The sequence below is a fragment of the Scyliorhinus canicula genome, chromosome 8, assembly GCF_902713615.1.
Source record: "Scyliorhinus canicula chromosome 8, sScyCan1.1, whole genome shotgun sequence".
In the NCBI taxonomy this organism is placed as follows: domain Eukaryota; kingdom Metazoa; phylum Chordata; class Chondrichthyes; order Carcharhiniformes; family Scyliorhinidae; genus Scyliorhinus; species Scyliorhinus canicula.
Window position 1 is genome coordinate 62,779,443 of NC_052153.1, and position 14,389 is coordinate 62,793,831.

At 46.9% G+C, this 14,389-nt stretch overlaps 1 protein-coding gene across 3 annotated transcripts in view; it reads left to right on the forward strand.

The window, feature by feature from the left end:
- The window catches only part of rfx3 (regulatory factor X, 3 (influences HLA class II expression)), a 572,273-nt gene that overhangs the window by 139,070 nt on the left and 418,814 nt on the right, over nt 1-14,389 (forward strand). For all 3 annotated transcript variants that reach the window (XM_038804657.1, XM_038804659.1, XM_038804656.1), the window contains one exon: nt 5,292-5,344. The gene's annotated coding sequence lies outside the window, so the exon portion shown is untranslated. The remainder of the gene's footprint in view (nt 1-5,291; nt 5,345-14,389) is intronic.

Consider the following 14,389-nt stretch of genomic DNA (forward strand, 5'->3'; position numbering starts at 1 on the left):
GCAGGTACTTAGCACCATGTGGCCAAATAATGGCGGGACTGTGGGAAGCCAATCAATAATGGGTGGCGAACAGGAGATAACTTTGGAGGTAGGCTTGAGGGCATATCCTTAAAGGGCAGTCTCGAATCTTCATATTGGCTGAACAAAGAGAAGTTTGAAGAAGGGTGCAGCCAATCAGGATGGATAGATGGCTGCAATGAGGCGGTGTCACTCCATGCATTAGTAACTCTTCCCTAGAGTGCTCCTGCAGGTAGTGTGAGAAAAGAGAGAGGTAATAATCTCAGAGGATAGGAGGAGGTTACCAGCCAACCTCATGAAAACTGGGCTGGAGTTGGCCAAAGAAGTTTGCAGCTGTAGGGTCACGACATGAACATGAGCACAGTGCATAAAAACTTCAGTGACCTGGTGAGGACTGGCAAATTGTGGCATACATGCTGGCAAGGTAGTATGCCTGCATGTATTATATCGAGGTCATTTAGAACATCAGTTGGAAGTACTGAGGGTGGCAAGGGGACACAGCATGTACTCTTCTTCAATGTTCATCAGCAAACGTGGCTCGGTAGCACCAGACTGACCAAGTTGGTTGAGTCCTGAAAGATATAGCTGCTAGACTGGGTTTGCAAGTAGTGAGGGAACAAGATGGAAAAGACTCCTTGACTTTATGTTCATCAATCTACCTGTTGCAAATGATTTTGTCCATGGCAGCATTGGTAGGAGTGACCATGCTTACAGTTCTTGTGAAGATGAAGTATTATCTTCATATGACATGTTACGTGTTTAGCATTACCACCATGCTAACTGGGATAGATTTCAAACAGACTTAGCAACTCAAAGCCGGGCATCTATGTCGAGGAGGCACTATCAGGAGTAGGAACAGCAGAATTGTATTCAACTGCAATCTTTAACTTTATGGCTTGGCATATCCCCCACACACCCAGTGCAACTATAATACCAGTGTCTATGCAGAATTGTGGAAAATTGCCATGGTCCTGTCCACAAAAAAAAAGACAATTTGATCCCAAACAATTATTGCCCATCAGTGTACTGGCAATCATCAACAAAATGATGGAGGTGCCATTGACAGAGATGACAAGAGACACTTAGACAGCAGTAACCTGCTGACCGAAGCTCAATTTGTGTTAAGCCTAGGCTACTCAACTTCCTGACCTCATTACAGCCCTGGTTGAAACATGGAAAAAAAGAGCTGAATTGCATAGGTGAGAGTGACTGCCCTTGATATCAAGGCAGCATTTGAATTGCAGTGGCATCAAGGAGCCATAGCAAAACTGGAGTACATGTTAATTTTTGGAGGAAATTCTCCATTGGTTGGAGTCATATCTAGCATAAAAGAAGATGGTTGTGATTGTTGGAGGTCAGTCATCTCAGTCCTGGGACATCACAGCAGAAATTCCTCGGGATAGTGACCTTGGCTCATCTCTCTTCAGCTGTTTCACCAATGACCTTCCCACCATTGTATGTTCAGATATGGGGATGTTTGCACAATGTTCATTGACATTCTCGAATCCACAGATACTGAAGCAATCTGTCCATGTACAACAAGACTTGGAGAGCATTCAATATTAGGCTGATAAATGGGAAGTAACATTCGTGTGATACAAGTACAGGAAAATGACCATCTTCAACAAGAGATATTCTAACCATCTCTTCTTGATAAGCAGTGGCATTATCATTGCAGAATCCCCCACTATCAATATCCTTCTGGTTACCATTGGCCAGAAACTGAACTAGATCAGCCATATAAAATTGTGACTACAAGAGCAGGTTATTAGAGGCTAGGAATCCTGCGTTCAGTAATTCCTTCCTGACTCCTCAAAGCCTGTCCACCATCTTGCAAGGCACAAGTTAGGAGTGTGATGGAATAGTTTCCACTTGCCTAAATAAGTGCAGGTCCTACAACACTGAAGAAGCTTGATATCATCCAAGGAAAAGCAGCCGGCTTCATTTGCACCATATCTACCTCCTTAAGCATTCACCCCCTCCGCCATACAGTGGCAGCAGTATGTAAGATCTACAAGTTGCACTGTAAGAATCACTTTCTTGGGCAGGCCCTCATGTCGAGAATGACTTGTTTCCACTCCTGGGTGGTGGGTTCTGCGATGGCTAAATTGTCCAATCCTGGATCCGCACACTCTGCCACAGGTTTAGCAGGTAGTATTTGATGAGGTGGATGGGTGGAATGCTCTGAATTCTGCTCTCTTTCCGCAGTTTCCGCTTTGCCTCCACGTACTCCACCCTGTGATGCTCAAGGTGATTGGTGCCTTCGTGGATGCTTCGTCTCCAGTTTGTGCTTTCTAAAGCAAGCGATTCCCATGTTTCGATGGGGATGTTGCATTTATTTACGGAGGCTTTTGGAGTGTCCTTGTAGTGTATCAAAGAACAACACAGCACAGGAAACAGGCACTTCGGCCCTCCAAGCCTGTACCGGTCATGATACCAAACTTTACCAAAACCCTCAGCACTTCCTCTGGCTTCCTCATTATTGCTTGCCATTGCAAGCTCAAAGTAGAGCATTTGTTTCGGGGGTTTTGTGTTGGTCATGCGGACAATGTGGCCTGCCCATCGTAGCTGGTTGAGCATCACCAGTGCCTTGATACTGGGGATATTTGCCTTGGAGAGGACGCTCACGTTGATATGTCTATCCTGCCAGTGGATTTGCAGGACTTTGTGGAGGTAACGTTGGTGATATCTCTCCAGGGATTTGAGATGTCTGCTGTATATGAGCTTGGTACTGAATTAGAGGTCTCGGTCTTCGAACACTCTGTTCCTCTGGCGTCTGAAGACTGCTCTTGCGCATTGGGGTCAATGCCAGGTTTAATCATCACTGTCTGCTCATGTTGAGAGGAGGCTCCCGAGGTATGGGAAATGATCCTCATTATCCAGTGGCTCACCGTGATGGTCGGGGACAATATTGCGTGGCAAGAGCGGGCTGGTGGAGAACATTTGTTTTTCGGATGATAGTCTGAGGCCCATTCTCTCATTTCCCTCACAGGCAGCATGGTAGCACAGTGGTTAGCATAGCTGCTTTACAGCTCCAAGGTTCCAGCTTCGATTCCCTGCTTGGGTCACTGTCTGTGCGGAGTCTGCACGTTCTCTCCGTGTCTGCATGGGTTTCCTCCGGGTGCTCCGGTTTCCTCCCACAGTCAAAAATGTGCTGGTTAGGTGGATTGGCCATCATAAATTGCCCTTAGTGTCCAAAAAATGGTTAGGTGGGGTTACTGGGTTACGGGAATAGGGTGGAGGCATGTGTTTAATAGGGTGCTCTTTCCAAGAGCTGGTGCAGTTTCGATGGGCCAAATGGCCTCCTTTTGCACTGTAAATTCTATGATTCTATGGATGCGTTAATGGTGGTTTGTGTGCACGCACACAGGCATCGTCTACATACTGCAGCTCAATGACAGAAGTTGGAATGGTCTTGGTTCTGGTCTGGAAATGTTGGAAGTTGAACAGTTTCCCGCTTCTCTGGTAAGTTAACACCACTCCAGCAGGGTGCTTCAGGGTGATGAGCTGCGAGTTGCTGCGAGGAAGATGGAGAAGAGCGCTGGTGCGATGACCCAGTCCTGTTTGATCCCTGTTTGCCCAGTGGTGGTTCCATTGGCGAGGATCATTGATGGCATGTCATTGTGGAGCAGGTGAAGAATGGCAACGAATTTCTGCGCGCAGCCAAATTTGATGAGAATGTTCCACAATTCCTCACGGTTGATAAGAATTGAATGCCTTTGCAAGATCAAAGAAGGCCATGTACAGAGATTGATGCTGCTCCATGCACTTTTCCTGGATTTCTTGTGTGCTGAAGACCGTGTCCATTGTGCCTCTTGATGAGTGGAAGCTGCATTGAGTGTCCGGGAGAACCTCTTCAGACACTGGGAGGAGGCGATTGAATATTTGCGCAATGACCTTTTCCGTGGCATAGGGTAGGGACATTCATCTGTTATTTCCACAATTGGACCTGTCTCCTTTCTTGAAGATGGTCACAATTAAGGCACCTCTGAGATTATCCAGCATGCTATCTTCCTTCCATACAAGGGTAGCACAGTGGATAGCACAGTTGCTTCACAACTCCAGGGTCTCGGGTTCGATTCCCGGCTTGGGTAACTGTGGGGAGTCTGCACCTTCTTCCTGTGTTTGCGTGGGTTTCCGTCCACAGTCCAAAGATGTGCAGTTTAGGTAGATTGGCGTGATAAAATTGCCCTAGGTTTCCAATAAAGGTTAAGTTGGGTCACGGGGATAGGGTGGGCTTCGGTAGGGTGCTCGTTCCAAGGGCCGGTGCAGACTCGATGGGCCGAAAGGCCTCCTTAATCATTTTAAATTCTATGATTCTAAGGGTGATGAGGTTGTGGATTCTTGTCAAGAATGCCTCTCCCCCGCATTTTGATACTTCTGCAGGGAATCCATCTGCGCCATATATCTTGTTGTTTTTCACTAAAGCTCCTTTAACTGCACCCTCCAAACCTGCAACCTCTGCCACCTAAAAGAGCAAGGATGGCAGATGCAGAGATACAGCACACTACCTGCAAATTCCTCTCCAAGCTACACAGCATCCTGACTTTGAGTTACATCATCATTTCTTCACTGTTGCTGGATTAAAATGCTAGAACATCTTCCTAACAGCACTGTGGGTGGGCTTGTACCACATGGACTGCAGTGTTTCAAGAAGGTGGCTTATCACCACCTTCTCGAGTGCAATCATGGATGGGCAAAATGCTGTCAACAGAATTTGTAAAAAAATACTTGAGCATGTGCCCTCAGATTGAGGTTGTGATAGTGGCTGTTATAATTTGGGGAGTGTGACAATAAGGCTATGTTGTGTATGAAGGGGACAAGAAAGTTGAAGGTGGAGTTCACAAGCAGCTCATCGGAGATCATATGACATTGCACATGAGTGAGTTGAAAGTTAGGGTGCTGGTAAATAAGTGGTTGGTATTAAAAATGAGTGGATTAATTGTTAAGAACAAATTCTCACCGTTCTTTTCAGAATTTTATTTTTTTAATCTGTTCTCTAAGACAATGTTTATTTATTTTGAATTGTTTATTCGAAATAGTTCTTTTAGGCAGTGAGGAGGGGCAATTCAAACCAGAAGTTAGTAAACCAGCAACAACTCATCCTTACACTTTCCTGATGGCTTATGTTGGATAAGACTCTGTGCAGTATGGTAGTGATGCAAGTTGACCAGGAATAGCCCATGTTCTACAGCTGATGTGAAATGCACCAGTCGTTGGGCTACCCTAATCTTCTCTTCATCTCATCTGTTCTTGTCTCCCATTTTTTCCAGGTTTCTGCCAATTCCAGTGCCAGAACCTAGAGGTGAAGAGCAGAGGTCAGAACGTAAGTACAGAATGTTGCCTTGCTGATTTCTGCTATGAATTTTTTTCTTTGGTGTATTTATAAATTCCTCACTTTTGAAATGCTGCCTTTTTTTTTTCTGTGATCTCCTTTCATTAAGTAGCCGTATTACCAATACATACAGGAAATTATCTGCTTCCATGTTTTGATCAATGTCTCGTTGGCTCCTTGCAAGGGAGATGAGAAAAATGCCCCAACAGGGTTAGCTGTCTTTCCAGGTATCCTTCCCTTTGTGAGGAAGCACTTTACCTTGTCGAAGCAATGCAAATTGAGAGGTTAGTTACGTGGGAGGTCATAAGCACAAATGTGCATCCAACCATACTACATTTCAGTGAAGCTTTCCTGTTTTTCTGGGTTCATCAGGGCTCATGTATGGCCTGGGACTCCAATTTGCAATTATGCATGAGGCTCTCGCTGGATTCCAGCAAGTGCATCATTTGCTGCCAAAACAGGTGGCTTTAAAATTGCAGAATGACCACAGTGGAGCGGAAGGTGGAGCCATTCCATGTGACTGCTCCCGGTTTAGTTCTGGGGAGATTAAAAACACTGAGGTATAGTCTGATCTTCATAGAAACTGCTAACTTTTAAAAAGAGGTATGAATTTCCCATAGGCCAACTCAAAGGATCACATGACAAGATTGCATGTTTTAAGGCTTTATTGTAACAAATAAACTAATATTAACATCAACTAAACATTAGTTAGTAAGCAACTAATGCACTAAACTACTTAAGGCAACAGGAATCCCCCATGCTACATTTATACATTCTGGCCTGATTCTCTGCCGCCAGTAGCGGATTTCCCGATGCAGTGGCAAATCTCAAGTTCGGCAAAAATCTGCACCGATTCTGTTGCGATGTTCCAGTCCCCCGCTGGCGGCAGCATTGAGGTTAGTGTCCTGCGGCAGTAGGAAAATGCAAATTGGTCATTTGAACCCATTTGCATGCTGTCAATAGCTAGACAAGGGATATGCTCTGGCCCTCTCGGCGGGATTCACCCAGGCGTGGATTGGTGCAAGTATTTGCCAGCATGGCCCTGAAGCGATGGACCTCGTGGTGGGCAAAGGGGTTAAGTATTTTAATGAAGGTGCCCCCGAAGTCCATTGGAGGGCTCCCCCCCCCCCCCCCCCCCCGGCCTAAGCAAATCCTGCCCCTCCATCCCTCCATACCCCCCATCAGAAACTCCGAACCAGACACCGATCAGACCCTCCCAATGCCAGATACTCACCTTAATAACATACATCTCCCCATACCTCCATATCAGAGACCACAATGTTTATAAACATCTCGGAGTAAAGTGCTTTCACTTCTTTTTATCAGCAAAAAGCAATTAGCTGCTTTTGACGTGGTCAGGAGCTGTGAATCATAACTGGATGTTTATAAGTATTGTTGGGTTCACAGCAGGGTAATTGAGATACATTTAAGTATGAAGGGAAATGATAATATACAATCCAGACACCTGGCTGCCTGGAAGCAGAGATCCATCAAACCCCCATATCAGACACCTCCCCACACGCCCCCACACCCAATCAAAGACCCCTGTATCAATTTCTGCTGTCAGTTACAGCTTATTAAACAGCTATTTCTCTTTGAAAGTGAATAGAAGCCTCGCAGATCAAAGGATCTGAGGTGGTTTAAAACCTTGTGATGTGATTTTGGCTTTCTATGAAGTAACAGTTACTGTTTTCTACACTGGATTAAAGCAAATTACTGCGAATGCTGGAATCTGAAACCAAAAGAGAAAATGCTGGAAAATCTCAGCAGGTCTGGCAGTATCTGTAGGGAGAGAAAAGAGCTCACATTTTGGGTCCAGATGACAACAGGGAGAGGAAGAGGTGTCCAGTTGGGAGATACTGCAAACTGGAGATGGGAAGCAGCAAGCAGGAGCTGTCATAATATACACACAAGTATATGATGGTGCACAGACAGGCATTGATTGACACACAGGATGACCAATGAACACACAGAACACAGCAGCCAATCACCAGACAGGACACGACCACTAAAAAGCCAGAGGGCACTAGTTTTCCCGCTCTCTTGGGATCCAGCCTCTGAGACAGCCGGAGCCCGTGAGCAACAACTAGAACATACACCATGTGGTAGTAAGATAGTCTGGTCAGGTTAGCCTCAAGTCGCCAGTCAACTCAGCATAGTGTCAACCCACAGTTTAAGTATGTATGATAGTTAAGAGTTCAATAAAATAGAGTTGCATTTCTTCAAGTGTTGGAAGCCTGTCTCTCTCACTGCTGCAATAAACGCAGTCCTCGCAGACCCAGCTTACCCAACACATAAGGAGTTAAATTGAATGAGTTAATAAGTTGAGAGTTAGTAAATTATTAAGAGTTTTTAGGTTAGTAAGAAGATTTTTAGACTAGTTACTTCAAGACTGGCAGTAGATTTTTAATGTAAAAGTCATAAGGCAAGAACATAACCCACCTTTCTTACGGGAAAATAATTTTCATTTTGCATACTGTTTGTAGGAATACATTAGGAGTGCTAAATGAGGGATAGCTATGTATTTAATATCCTTCTGATATGTTGAAGCTTTGTTGGATCACATTTGATATACTGTATAGTTAAATGTGTTTATCTTTCATTATAATTGTGCTTTATTTTCTAAGATACGTTTTTGAAGAAATGAATTCCACTGAATCGATGTGATTTTTAAAAATTATGCTTGTGGCCCTATTAAAATTTTCTGAAATTCCAGTTGGCCCTCATGATCTTTCTAGTGAATATCACTGCTTTGACCGATCAATATGTCTGGGGAGTTGGTATTATTGTCCTTGCAGTCACAAGAAGAAAGAGATCGTTGGTGGAGATAGTTACAACCTCAAACTGTCCACTTTAGGTTATTGAATAAATGAGGGGCTTCGATATCATGGAGAAGCGAAAGAATTCTTTCTTGGTTGCTGGTGATCAATCCACCCAGCATCGTTCTTATAACCCCTCCTCTTTCCTCCACCTCCTGCCATACCCTGCTTTAACTCTGGGGTCTTGACAATTTGAAAGCATTAAAATGGGGGTCACAGGGAAACATTTTGAGAAGCACTGCTCTAAGAGATTGAATATGTTTGTCGTGATGAGTATTTTGCTTTGCCAATAGTTGAATACATTGGCTATTACATTGCACAATGTTCCCAGCAGTGCATAGCTGGTGGCTAGGATTGTTTATAAGAAATGAAATAATAACCTAAATCTACACGCTCCCCCTCCTTTTTTTCTTTGGTAGGGACGAGAAACTCCGTGCTATACAGTAAATGTGATCCTGGAGCAAAGTGTGTATTTTGTTTATTTATTATTTTCATTGGATGTGGGTGTCAGAGGTTAGGCCTGCATTTGTTGTCCATCCCTAATTTCTGTTGAACTGAGTAACTTGCTAGGCCATCTTAGCAGGCAGTTAAAAGTGAACCACGTTACTGGAGTCACATTTAGGCCGGACCAGGTAAGGATGATAGATTTCCCTCCCCAAAGGACATTAGGGAACCATACGGGTGTTTTACTGACAATTGATTATGGCTTCATGGTCACCATTACTGAAACCAACTTTCAATTCCAGATTTTCTTCGCTGAATTTAAGTTCCACCAGCTACTGTGATGAAATTTGAAACAACCGTGTCCCTAAAACATTAGCCTGGGCACCTGTATTTCTAATTAAGTGAGATTACTGCTAAACCACCATCGCCCTCTGAAGGTATTTTATTATTCAACCTGCATCCCTCCCTACAATCAGATGGCCTGTGATAGATAGCTGATCTGCTCAGACACTCAATCTTTGCCCAAATCGTCTTGTGCCAAACCATGCTGTAGCCACTATTCACCCACCCTGACAATCTCTATCCCAAAAAGCAGGAAACCTACCTGCTCTCAGGTAGAGGTCTTTTCGAGGGCATACCATACTGTGCTAAAAGTTCTACAGCCTAATCTCTGCTTATCAACGGTTTTTTGACAGAATTCAGCCAGTACTATTTTGTTGTATTTATCATGCTTTTATAGCAGAAGGAAATTAGGTTATTAAGAAAAAAGAAATTGCCCCTGTTTTAGTCAGGTGGAGGCTAATGTTAGCTTAAATGGTTCTAGGTCTTTATAGTTGACAGCTGCAGATAATTGGCTTTTTTCCTTAACAAAGAATCCTAATGCAGCTGCACAGCATTCATTGCCTTTTCTTCCATTATGATAGTAATGTATTTAACTTCAGTTTTTTAAAATTGATTTAGTGCTAAGCTGCTTACAATACATGTAGTCGAAATGACAGGCAAATAGTGCAAAGTGTCTTTCAGCTGTGAGGGTCATGCATGAATGATTGCCAGTTTCTTCATTTTAATAAAATGATGTCCTGCTGAAATAATATTTTGTACTGAAATACATTCAAAAATTATATCTGGTTTCCTGCCACGCAACCTTAACTGGACCCATGGTAAGCTTTAAATATTTTAAATATTTTGATGAAACTTCCATTTGTTAAGAAAACTGCAGGTGTATAATAAAAGATTACCACTAAAGAATTCTGATGTTAGCGTTATCCTGAAGTATTTAGCCCCAGAAATATTCCCACCCTTATTTTTACTCAAAGCTATAATTTCTCGATAATGGCCATTTCTGCTCCGTTTCCAAAGCAGGGGCACTGAAATAAAACATTCTGGGATACAACGTACGCTGTGATATTTTTTAGAGATTGTCCATGCAATTTGCTTAAATCCATAGGCCCCTTTAATTTTTTTTGCATGATAATGCAGACACAGCAACTTAAATGGGCCTTTGAGTTGCTGGGTGGGTACATGCTGTCCAGTTTAAAGAGACCATCAAACACATCAACTGTTCATTTGCTGTTCTACTGATGACAAATATATTTTGTACAGGATTGTTTTAGTTAAAGGAAAGTTTACGTGTTGACACTGTGGTGTAGGGTTTGCACTGTTTCCTTCTGCATAATTACCCTAAAATCAGCAGGGTCCATGAAATAAGACTGTGGAATTTTAAACTCAAGTAATATTTGGCACAAATCAAAATTGCATGATATTTTGCATTTGTGGACGGGATTCTCCGGTCTCCGACTCGGAAATGCCGTTCGGCGATCGGCCGGAGAATCCCTGTTGGTGTCGAAATTGGGGGCGGCGCCGCTTTTGCGATGCTCCGCCCCCTCCAAAACGGCTCACGCTGTCGGGACAGCCCTCGGCCCTCCCCCGATGCTCCGCCCCCAGTGAGCTGAGTTCCCAACGGCGTCAGACACTTATGATATTTATTTTCGGGAACTCGCCGTGGCGGCTGCAGACTAAGTCCAGCGCCGCCACAGTCAGGGGGGAGGGGGGGGGGGAGCCTATCCGCCGGCAGGGGGGGATTTGGCAGGGGCTGGGGGCACTGGTGGGTGATCACTATTTGGCAGGCTGGGTCTGCACGCGGCCGCCGCCATGTTGCAAGGCATGGCTGCTGCAGGCCGCTGCCATGCGCATGCGTGGCCACGGACCCGGCAATTCTCCGGCCGTATCCGCAGCTAGAGCCAGGAGCTCTATGCTGCATGCCTGCTAACCTCCCACGAGATGGGGGATCGATGGCTGTTTTGTGCCATTTTTTCGGTCGTAAAACACCACCGTTCCCATGCCGGCGTCAGCACTTCATCTCAGAATCAGAGAATCCAGCCCAATGTGTTGGAAGCCAGTCTATACATTTCTCGTTATAAACACTCCCTCCACTATACCACCCCACATGACCCATTTTGTAGCTGTAAATCAGAAAACAAATCCCACCCCATCCCGACGATTACCAACTCCAAGAAGGAGATGAACAGTCTCCACCTCAAGTAAAACCCCTTGTCCAAATCCCAAATGGCAAACTTTATCTTCTCCAAATGTAACGATTCTGACAGGTCACTCACCCACCCCGCTGCCCTTGGAGGCTCCGGAGCCCACCACATAACAAGATCTTCCTCTGAACTATCAGGGAGGCAAAGGCCAACTCGTCAGCCTCTCTCCCCCATCCTGCACTCCCGGATCTCCTAATACCCCAAATATCGCTATCCGTGGGCTCAAGGCCACCTTCACCCCTAGAATTTCCAACATTGTCCCCGAAAAGGATTCCCAAAATTGGACCAATTTCGGACAGAACCAGAACCAGTGTGGTTCATTGGCCGCCTTAAACACAAGAAAATTGGGAGATTCTGGAAAAGAAATAAAAACTTTGGCAGGATTGTCATTTTCATGGTTTCAACCATGGGGCTCTGTACAACAAGCTAATTCAGCCAATGAAACCGGTCCAAACCCAAACCACCCTGATGTACCATCAATTCGACTCAAGACACATTTAGGATCCGAACTGTGGCTTTAATCAGCTAGTTGTTCGCCCGGTGGTCGACTACAGAGAATGGCCGACCGCCGGGAAATCTGGGTACCTATACCCCGCCTCGGAGGCGGGGCCTACTTGCCTCTCAACCAGTTGGAGAGCAGTCACATGACTAGTCCCAACCAATCGGACGAGAGGAACATGACCAGCCAGAGCTAATGGGAAGCCAGTGCTCTGCAACAATGGCAGTGCTCATATCCATACCACCACATTCACCCCTTGTGGAGAAATAAAGCGGGGGGGGGGGGTGTAAGTGGGAGAGAGAGAGGGGGGCATCCGAGGACTGGCGGTATGAGCAGCGAAAATCGATAGGGGTGAGCTGCCCAATGGCTCGTGGCAAAACAATACTACTACTACTAATGACAACAGAATAACACAAAGATGTCCAAAAAAAGTCCCATGGCCGCATCAGATGGAGACGATCAGCCTGTCGGGTGCCCGTGGTGTTCTGGAGGACCGTCGCAGTGGAGCCGGTGACGTCGGGCCGATGGTCGTCCTTGCCTCCGGGAGTGTTGGTCGTAGATGTGTCTCCGTACCCCGGGCCGGTGGTGGAGACACTGTAATCGGGGAAGAGGGGGCATGTGCGCTGGGCGTGGGGGCGCGGGGGCGCTGGGGTGAATTGGGGTTGGGGGGGAGGTGTTGGTGTAGGGGGGAAGGCCGCACGGCGGCGGGTGCCAGGTCCCGGAGCGAGACCGTATCCTGCCGACCGTCGGGATACTCCACGTACGCATATTGCGGGTTGGCGTGGAGTAACTGGACTCGCTCAACCAACGGGTCGGACTTGTGCACCCGCACATGCTTCCGGAGCAAGATGGGCCCGGGGGTGGCCAGCCAGGTCGGGAGAGGGGATCCTGAGGACGACTTCCAGGGGAAAACAAGAAGACGTTCATGAGGTGTTTGATTAGTGGTAGTACAGAGGAGAGACCGGATTGAATGCAGGGCGTCGGGAATTACTTCTTGCCAACAGGGAATAGGGAGATCTCTGGACCGTAGGGCCAGCAGGATGGTCTTCCAAATGGTGCCATTCTCCCGCTTGACCTGACCGTTACCCTGGGGGTTATAACTGGTCGTCCTGCTAGAGGCTATGCCCCTGCTGAGCAGGAACTGACGCAGTTCGTCACTCATAAAAAAGGTCCCCCGGTCGCTGTGGATGTACGCGTGGTAACCGAACAGGGAGAAGATGGATAGGAGGGCCTTTATGACGGTTGTTGTGGTCATGTCGGGACAGGGAATGGCGAAAGGGAATCGAGAGTATTCGTCGATAACATTCAAGAAATAAGTGTTACGGTTGTTGGAGAGGAGGGGACCCTTGAAGTCTATACTGAGACGTTCAAAGTGGCGGGATGCCTTGATCAGATGCGGTCGGTCGGGGCGGTAGAAGTGCGGTTTGCACTCGGCACAGACGTGGCAGTCCATAGTGACGGTCCTGACTTCCTCGACGGAGTAGGGCAGGTTGCGGGTCTTAATAAAATGGTGGAAACGGGTGACCCCTGGATGGCAGAGGTCCGTGTGGAGGGAGCGAAGGCGGTCAATCTGCGTGCTGGCGCAGGTACCGCGGCATAGGGCATCGGAAGGCTCGTTGAGCTTCCCAGGATGATACAAGATATCGTAGTTGTAAGTGGACAACTCGATCCGCCACCGCAAGATCTTGTCGTTCTTGATCTTGCCCCTCTGTGCCTTGTCGAACATGAAAGCTACTGACCGTTGGTCTGTGAGGAGGGTAAACCTCCTGCCGGCCAGATAGTGCCTCCAGTATCACACAGCTTCGACTATGGCCTGTGCCTCCTTTTCCACCAAGGAATGGCGGATTTCGGAAGCGTGGAGGGTTCGTGAAAAGAAGGCCACGGGTCTGCCCGCTTGGTTCAGGGTGGCCGCCAGAGCTACATCAGACACGTCGCTCTCGACCTGGAATTGGAGGGACTCGTCGATAGCATGCATCGTGGCCTTTGCGATATCCGCTTTGATGCGGCTAAAGGCCTGGCGGACCTCCATCGACAGGGGAAAGGAGGTGGACTGGATGAGGGGGCGGGCTTTGTCAGCGTAGTTGGGGACCCACTGGGCGTAGTATGAGAAGAAGCCCAGGCAGCGTTTGAGGGAGTTGGGGAGGGGAAGTTCCATCAGGGGGCGCATGCGTTCGGGATCGGGGCCTATCACTCCGTTACGCACTACATAGTCAAGGATGGCTAGACGGTCGGTGCTAAACACGCACTTATCCTTATTGTAAGTTTAAATTAAGGAGTTTTGCGGTTCGGAGGAATTTTTGGAGGTTGATGTCGTGGTCCTGCTGGTCGTGGCCGCAGATGGTGACGTTATCGAGATACGGGAAGGTGGCCCGTAAACCGTGCTTGTCGACCATTCGGTCCATCTCCCGTTGGAAGACCGAGACTCCATTTGTGACACCGAATGGAACCCTGAGGAAGTGGTAGAGGCGCCCATCAGCCTCAAACGCGGTGTACTTTCGGTCACTCGCGCGGATGGGGAGCTGGTGGTAGGCGGACTTAAGGTCCACTGTGGAGAAGACTTTGTACTTCGCGATCCTGTTAACCAGGTTGGAAATACGGGGGAGAGGATACGCGTCCAGCTGTGTAAACCTGTTGATGGTCTGACTGTAATCGATAACCATCCGTTTTTTCTCCCCAGACCGAACTACCAGCACTTGGGCTCGCCAGGGACTGTTGCTGGCCTCGATAACTC